At 33.7% G+C, this 8,342-nt stretch overlaps 1 long non-coding RNA gene across 1 annotated transcript; it reads left to right on the top strand.

The window, feature by feature from the left end:
- Window positions 1–6,124: 6,124 nt before the first annotated feature.
- Window positions 6,125–7,025, top strand: LOC118489147. The gene is made up of 4 exons (XR_004886435.1): window positions 6,125–6,247; window positions 6,343–6,415; window positions 6,625–6,717; window positions 6,932–7,025. It is a non-coding gene; the product is annotated as an uncharacterized LOC118489147 (long non-coding RNA).
- Window positions 7,026–8,342: the final 1,317 nt, after the last annotated feature.

Raw genomic sequence — 8,342 nt, 5'->3', positions numbered from 1 at the left:
TTTTTCGACCACTTTGGTTAGTCAAAGTTCCGTTTTGGAACACTCCAAACTTTGGTTAAACATGCGTTTCTATTATTCATTTTATACGATACGATCTTTCAAATTTGAATTTACTTTCGATATTCTCTTTTACACACACAACATATTAAATCTCTTCCATACATTTATACATATGCATGATTTCATATAATTTAAATTCATAATCCTTGTAACGACAAGTGGAGACATATCATCGAGATAGGAGTGATTTCCTTACCTTGACGATTAACTCCACTCCCCTTTTCTAAAAAAAAAACGACCTCACCAACGAGTTAGGGGTGATTCCCTTACCTAGGTGATCGTTTCCAAAACGTCTCTTCAAAATATCTTATTATGCAAACTCGATCATATTTTATACCTAAATTGTTTATCATTAACCAAATCCCTACTCATGCGATTTTCAAAATTTATTATTTTATCAAACTTATTCCTTATTCCATTATACATTTCACATAGATCATATACACGAGATACTTAATCACGTCTTAAACGTTTTACTACACGAATTTCCAAACCTTACGAAATGCTACCTATCAATTTAATCGGCTCAATGAAACTCTTGCCCATGAACTTCATATTTGACTTAATCACTAAAACATGCTCACCTTCTACTTTTAATCAAAATCCAACCAACCTTTCTCAAATACTTATAAGATCTTATAGAGGTTATATGATCGTTTTACCAAATACTCTTTTCAACATCAACAAATCATTTGTTAAAACTTTTCACAATCACTAAGTCCTTTTGCTAAATTCTTTTCTAAGGATCCTCGTTTTCACAAGAACCTCCTAAATTCATAATTTCTTGTTTGATGAAACGAACTTACTTTTTATCGAAAACCTTTTCCTACACCAATTTACAAAACACGTGGGCAAGAAGACTTCATGGGAACCGACCATCCTCGAATTACATAAAATCTTTTAAACAAAAGTAGCATTCCATTCATTACCAAATATATTATGCATAACCAATGAGTACTTTGTATCCTCTTACATATGCAAGCTAGATTCTACCTTTCGAACCAAGCTCAATCTAATTTGACTCGATAAACTCAACGTTTCGTTTAAACAACTATACATGCATATCATCATACACGTTTTAGTCGTTGCAACGCGAAAATTTCAGTTATATCATTCGTGTTTACATGCTCAACCTTTTGAACACTTTTACATGCCTAACTTGTTTACGTTTCAATTAATACTATATACGAAATCATTAGTATTCATACTTTCACTCACGCTCATATTCATAACAATACATTTTGTGCTCATACTTATAATCGTATTCATACTTATACTCATGTGTTTTATGCTTATACTTATATTTATACGTTTCATGCTTATACGTATACTCATACTACTCGTACGTTTTATGTTGATACCCATACTTACGTGCATATTCATATTAAACTTATACTTATGCTCGGGCTTTCATTCATACACATGATTCATACATTCGTACCTATACACGAGCGTAATCCGAGGGATTCGCTTGCGTGGGTCCTTTACATACTTAAGCATGTTCTTGCTTATATACTATATTCTTATACGTACACATTCTTATTTTTAAATTATGTATACCCTGATGCATACTCAACTGGTACAAGCTATGCGGATCATACGATGATCAAAATAATCGCGGGTGCACACGGGATTATAGTGATTGGCTCATGAGAACCATAGAGTGTACTACTGTGTATGGTAAGACACAGAACGTAACATGACACCGAATACGAAACGGACGTAAGGTGGTCAGAACATGGTGGATACGCCGCTGGTACTTCCTATATATAAGTGTTTTCACCATGTTACAAAAATTTCGTAGGAACGTGCCATGAGAAATTCAGTGTCTTGCGGACCTTTTGGACCTAATACAACTTCACGCAACTCACAAACGCATTATATCCGATTATCCACGACGAGAATTCATTCTTAACACGCTACTTTCGTCCATCCGATACTTATGCCATCCTTATACTCGCATTCGTTTATTAAAATCAACCGTCTACTTTTCTTATACTCCTATTATTCCCCTTTATTCTTTGCATTTTATACGAACCCCATTGGCAATCAAGTCAGTTTAAACGTTCGAATCTCAACCTAACTCCTTACCATTTTAAGACTACCTTCTATTCTTTATTCATGTGCAACCGTCATAATTGGTCGTTACCTCCAAAACCGTTTTATGTAAAATGTCAAACCTTATCCTTCCTCTTTATAAAACAATTTTCTACAAGTTTGTGATTTTTATACTATCCTTAAAACTTCCACTGTAAACTACCACAATTTTCATCAAAATACAAACCGTTTTGTACAAAATTTTCTACTTAAACATGACACATTTTATATATACATCCCCAATTTTTTTTTTTATTCAAAACTGTTTAAACTCACTTTACAGACACACACGTCCACGTTTTTTTTACTTATGCTAATATATCGATTCATTTTTTTTGTCAAACAAACTTCTTTTACAACCTATCTTTTCGTTCTTCAAATTTCATACTTTTCAAAACATCTCAAACTTTAAAGTCTCAGTTGTAAACAATCATCCTTTTTGCCCAAAACCTTCTTCAAGTCTTCCCCCAAATAAATTTCGGGACGAAATTTCCTAAAGTAGGGGAGGCTGTAACGTCCGTCAAAAACGGATTGCCAGAAATTCTACCCGTTTGAAACTCGGATCCAAACCTTTGAAACCCCATAATTTTTCACGAAATAAATAATCATTAAAAGAATTTTTTTTTTATTTAGTTATGCACTTATTTATTTGTTTAGTTAATTTAATTAATAGTTTAATTAAAAATTTATCAATTTTATACTAACCAAGTTAGTTTGTGGGTTAAATAAGATTCTAGCTTAGTTGAATAGTAGAGGGACCATTTGGGGTTTTGATTTGAACTTGGGAATTCTTTTAAGCAAAACAAAGGAAAAAAAAAAGAAACAAAGAGACAGATGACGGTCCCCAAACTGTAACAACAATAACCACTCTACAAAAGCTTTGAAAATCATATGATTTAGTAGCATTTAATATTATTAAACACACACACACCCTTTGAATTCCTTTTACATTTGCCGCCCAAAACCAGTCGACCTTTCACTTCTCTATAAACACACATTACACAGAGCCAAACATTTCATTTCCTTTCATGTTTCCTTTCTTCTCCGTTGATTTTTCAGTGGTCGATATCAGTTCCGCGTTTCCATCTTTGTGATGCTATGAACCTGGACATTTTTGGTTATGTTCCGAACACCCACATCACCTTCAAACTATCTACACTTGCCGGAACACTCGAGGTTTCACCGGAGAATCTAAGCACTGCCGGAACTCGAAGACTTCGTCGGAAACAATGCCTCCTTCAACGACCACCATGGTCGGCCAAGTCGCAAGTGCCGCACCGTGACTGCCGCAACTTCATCTTCATCACGAGCATCGGTCCCCATACTACCACTGGCTCACATGTTCGTTCCCATCTTTCATGGCTGTCGCTTAGTTCCTTTATCTCCACTTCTCCGGTCTATTCAACAGCCACCGTGTTGTCTCGATGAATCAGGTCCTTCGCCGGAGAACTCGACGCGGCCGGAGACACCCGAAGCGCGACAAGAGTTCACGTCTTTACGTTTCGGTATACCGTTCTTCATCCTTTACCTATTTAAATTATCCTATGTATAAACGATATCGATTCTTTGTTAATTATAATCTATATATGCTGTTCATGAGATCTACAGCTTGGTTTCTTTGGCTCTCTGATCGTTGAGTTTAATATAAAAGAGATAACAGTTCTTGTATAAATGAATTAAATGGACCTTTTTATTTTCTTTTCGTTTTCATATTCATATTTTACAACAGAGATTAACTCATATATATTTATAATAAAATACATTGTAAAGATAACTAGATATTACCTTTAAATAAATTATTATTATAGTTGAATTGATTTTAAAAGGCAACTGTTAAATTATATTTATAAAATTGTGGGTTCAAGTATGTGGGTTAAATACCCAATCCATTCCTATGTAGAAAATAACAGTAGGTGAAACATGATTCTTTAATATGAAAAAGATAGTTTTTTTTTTCTTCTTTTGAATCAATTTGGTTTTAAAAAGTTTATCAGTTAATGAAACAGTTTATTTCTAATTAAATAAACCTTAATATTATAAATAATTAAGGATATTTTATTAATTAAATAAATCTGAATAATATAAAATCTAATATACATTACAAATGGTTATACGGTGATATATAGACGGGTAAACTTCTAACCTTTCGAATGGTGACAATACCCGACCTCACCCGGATCTTTCGAATCTAGGAAACACAAAATGTGCCTTGCATATAAACAAAAAGAGCACATCGATAAATTTACGTTATTGTTTTCCCTCCTTTTTATTTAGTATGTTTATATTTGTCTAGGATAATCACTCTTTTCGTTCGTTTGGAAATTCTCTATCCTTACTCGTGCGTTACTTACAAGAAACCACAAACGCAATCAATGTGAGTATACTCGTACTTTTCCCCTTTTTACTTTTACTACTTTTGGGGTGTAACATGTTTACCTATTGAAACTTACACATGAACTTTTGTCTAAACACATGAACATTCCTATAACATGCTTGTATATGTGATGACTTGATACTTTAAATTTGGGTGATTCTTATGTGTTGAACTTATCATTAACTTCGTACGAGCCAAACCTTGACATATGTAGCGCTATAGGATTAACGACCCGCCTCTACTGAAACTTTGGTTATGTCATGAGCAAGTTGCGTTTTCTTGGTTTGATATGTTATACACATGCCGTATTTAATGTTTATCTTGAATCGCATGCTTGCTATGAGGAATTGTTCACACTTTTATCTTATGCTATGTATATACTCGTACTTTTCCCCTTTTTACTTTTACTACTTTTGGGGTGTAACATGTTTACCTATTGAAACTTACACATGAACTTTTGTCTAAACACATGAACATTCCTATAACATGCTTGTATATGTGATGACTTGATACTTTAAATTTGGGTGATTCTTATATGTTGAACTTATCATTAACTTCGTACGAGCCAAACCTTGACATATGTAGCGCTATAGGATTAACGACCCGCCTCTACTGAAACTTTGGTTATGTCATGAGCAAGTTGCGTTTTCTTGGTTTGATATGTTATACACATGCCGTATTTAATGTTTATCTTGAATCGCATGCTTGCTATGAGGAATTGTTCACACTTTTATCTTATGCTATGTATGTACCAAACTTGTATACTCGCCTTTGCTTTTGCATTGAATTATTTTAAACATGTTACAGGTTGATGAGGACGATGCTAAGAAAAGAAATAGCGTTGATGCCTAGATACACATATAGACGTTAGGGTTTAATATGTTGTATCAAATTTTGTTATGTTATCATGTTGTTTCGTTAAACTTGTTGTATTTGAATTTCTTGTAATGTTGACTATTTGAAGTTATGAAATGAAATGAAATTTGGATTTTCTAAATATTGTCACAAATAGCGTTATGATGTCTCTAGCAATCTTCACACTTCGTCTCATCCCGATGTTTCCGCCATTGGTTGGGGTGTGACATCGGATTCTTGTGGAATTGAAGCCGAACTCGGAACAAGGGAATTCGAGAAGATAGTCGAATGAATCAAAGTTTATACTGTCGAATGTTATACGATTATTAATTATATGAGAATAATGTTGTACAGTTTTGTCAATGACTAATGGTTAAGTTGTATGTGATGTCCATAGGTACCACACAGATTTCTTCTACTACTATCGAAGATAAGTGGGCATAGATCGACTCAAAGAGCTATGATTGTACGGGAAGAGCGGTCACATAGTTTGAATTATGTATTACTTTGACACGTTAATTCAATGTGAATGTTGTAAATCCCTTCTAGTAAATGTTGGATATTTTGTATTTGAGCCTTCATGTAATTAATCTATTATATATAATAAATGAGAAGTTTTGGGCTGATGTGGCAGATTCTTAGAGCTTCTCACAATGGGTTTTGGCGGGAAACTTCTCGGATCAATATATCGAACGCGGAGCATGATTTGAGCAACCCGACCCGTTATACTCGGATGGTATAAATTCCTCTAAAAAACACGCTCTCTTTTTTCTAAACCCTAGATCTTAATCTTCTTCCTTCTGATGTACTCTTTCTCTTCTCTTCTGATCCAATCCAGATGATTCAAGCTTCAATAATCATGTAAGAAATTATCTTTTACTAATTGTTAATCCATTTGTTCATTTGTTCGACGTTATATCTTTCTTTCTGTCTTCTTTTTTCTCTCCAAACCCTAGGTCGTCTCCAGAATTCTAGCCATCACTCTCATCGGGATTTCTCATCTCTCCGTCGATTAAACTTTTGAATCAGGTTCGTAGATTTACGGCCTATTTCACAAATTTCAGAATTTTTTGTTTCCAGATTATAGTAACAGTAGTGAATATATCTATACTATTTTTTGTATGGCTTATGTTGTAAGAATTATTTGTGTTTGTTTGATTAGTGATTGAAATTATGGGTGTAAATCGAGTCTGAGTTATTAACCATTTTGTAAGAATTATTTGTGTTTGTTTGATTAGTGAGTCACTCAGCCAATCCTTTCTGTAATTTCTTGATTTCTTCTTCAAATCTTATAAACTCCAACCGCATAGAGATGGAAGAGATTCAGCAAGGTTTGGAATCCTCCTCTCATTTGTGTTATTTGTCCTCTGTAATTCTTTCCATTCAAGGATTTTGATTTGGCACTTGGGATATATTTTTTATTTCTATCTAGATCCATCTTGTGGGTGTTACCCGATTTGGGTTTTTCTTTTTTCAAAATTGAAAAAAGCAAAATTCTTAATGTTTTGTTGATTAGTAGTACTGAAAATGCGATTGGTGTTTCAGATTTGGGCAAGTTTCGATTTGATGGCTAAATTGGACGTCACGATGACAGAACTGGTAGACTATGTGCAGGTGAACCAAGAAATCATCTCATAGGTGCTTTTATTCACCTTTTCATAACTAATTGAGAGGCTTCAGTTTCTTTTATTCGCAATAGTTATTATAATAGAAACCAGGAAGTAACATCATTTTGTGTTGTGTTTTCTTTTGTTTTCATTAGCATGTGTGTATAAATTTTTTATAAGAGATTGCTTGTGTTTGTGAATTGGTACAGGTAAATTGTGGTTGTTCTATATCATAAATGACTTAGCCATGTGCTTATGAGTCTTATATATGAAACGATCATCTGTGAAAAAGCACCAATGTCATTTGCTATAGTACATGTTATGTGGAGCAGATAAGCATGACAAAAGAGCATATCTCACATCACTAATTTATAAGGTATAAGTTCCTTTTCATTGGCACATGTTAACATTTTGTTTATGAGGGTTCCTTTTCATTGTTACATGTTAACCTTTTGTTTTATGAGGAATTTCATGCTTGGTATTATACACAAGTGGCGAGCTTGAGGGGCTTGGTTGGATTACATGTTTTTGTTCCTTTAGAAATAAATAATTGTTAGCTATGATTGAAACAATGATTTTATCATAATAACACTAATTGGTTACCCTAAGCTTCAAGTTATTATGGATTTAAATAACTTTTTTGACAAAATGGTTATACTGTTGTCAGGTTTTCGAGGGCAAAATTTTCGTTATATCTCCTGTTGAAGAGCTTCAAAGGGTAGAACGAGAACCGCGGGTTTGTTATTCGGCTTTACATTCAATTAGCTCCCCCAATCTTTATGAAATATTAAAAATAAAGCTATTATAATAACTATTTGGAACTTCGATAGGGTTACGAAAGGAAATTTGTTTGATTTTTATGAACAATATTGGCGCCCACTTGGTGGGCTTATGATGAAATGGAAACTGAAGGGATTTAAGTGGACCGGGTCCATCTTATAGAAATAAAAAAATTAGCAAAACTAAAAACAACAAATAATTGTTGATTGATTTCGTAATTGGGCTTCAAAACGGTATCCCGATTTTAAGTTTATGAATGTAGGTGAACATTTAAACATCTTTTAAAAATGGGCGAGAGATTAAAACATTTTATTCTATACATTCTTAGCAGTTGGCGGATCTTGGGCGAGAATTTCGGTAAGATTAGATTAACTTGCATGTCTTCCTTTGAAACACATTGACTCATTGGGAGATGACTGAGGCTAACTTAAATATTTCAATTTCCGGAATGGTTCCGATAAGGTGTTTGAGTCTCAATTGTTGCTTCATGCTAGGTGAATACAGGTAAGTCGAGTTATTAATTGTCAATTTGATAGAATTATTATGTGGTGTAGCATTTTAGGCATTCT

The sequence above is a fragment of the Helianthus annuus genome, chromosome 2, assembly GCF_002127325.2.
Source record: "Helianthus annuus cultivar XRQ/B chromosome 2, HanXRQr2.0-SUNRISE, whole genome shotgun sequence".
NCBI lineage: Eukaryota > Viridiplantae > Streptophyta > Magnoliopsida > Asterales > Asteraceae > Helianthus > Helianthus annuus.
The sequence above is the reverse complement of the archived record's forward strand: the minus strand, read 5'-3'. Positions and strand labels throughout refer to the sequence as shown.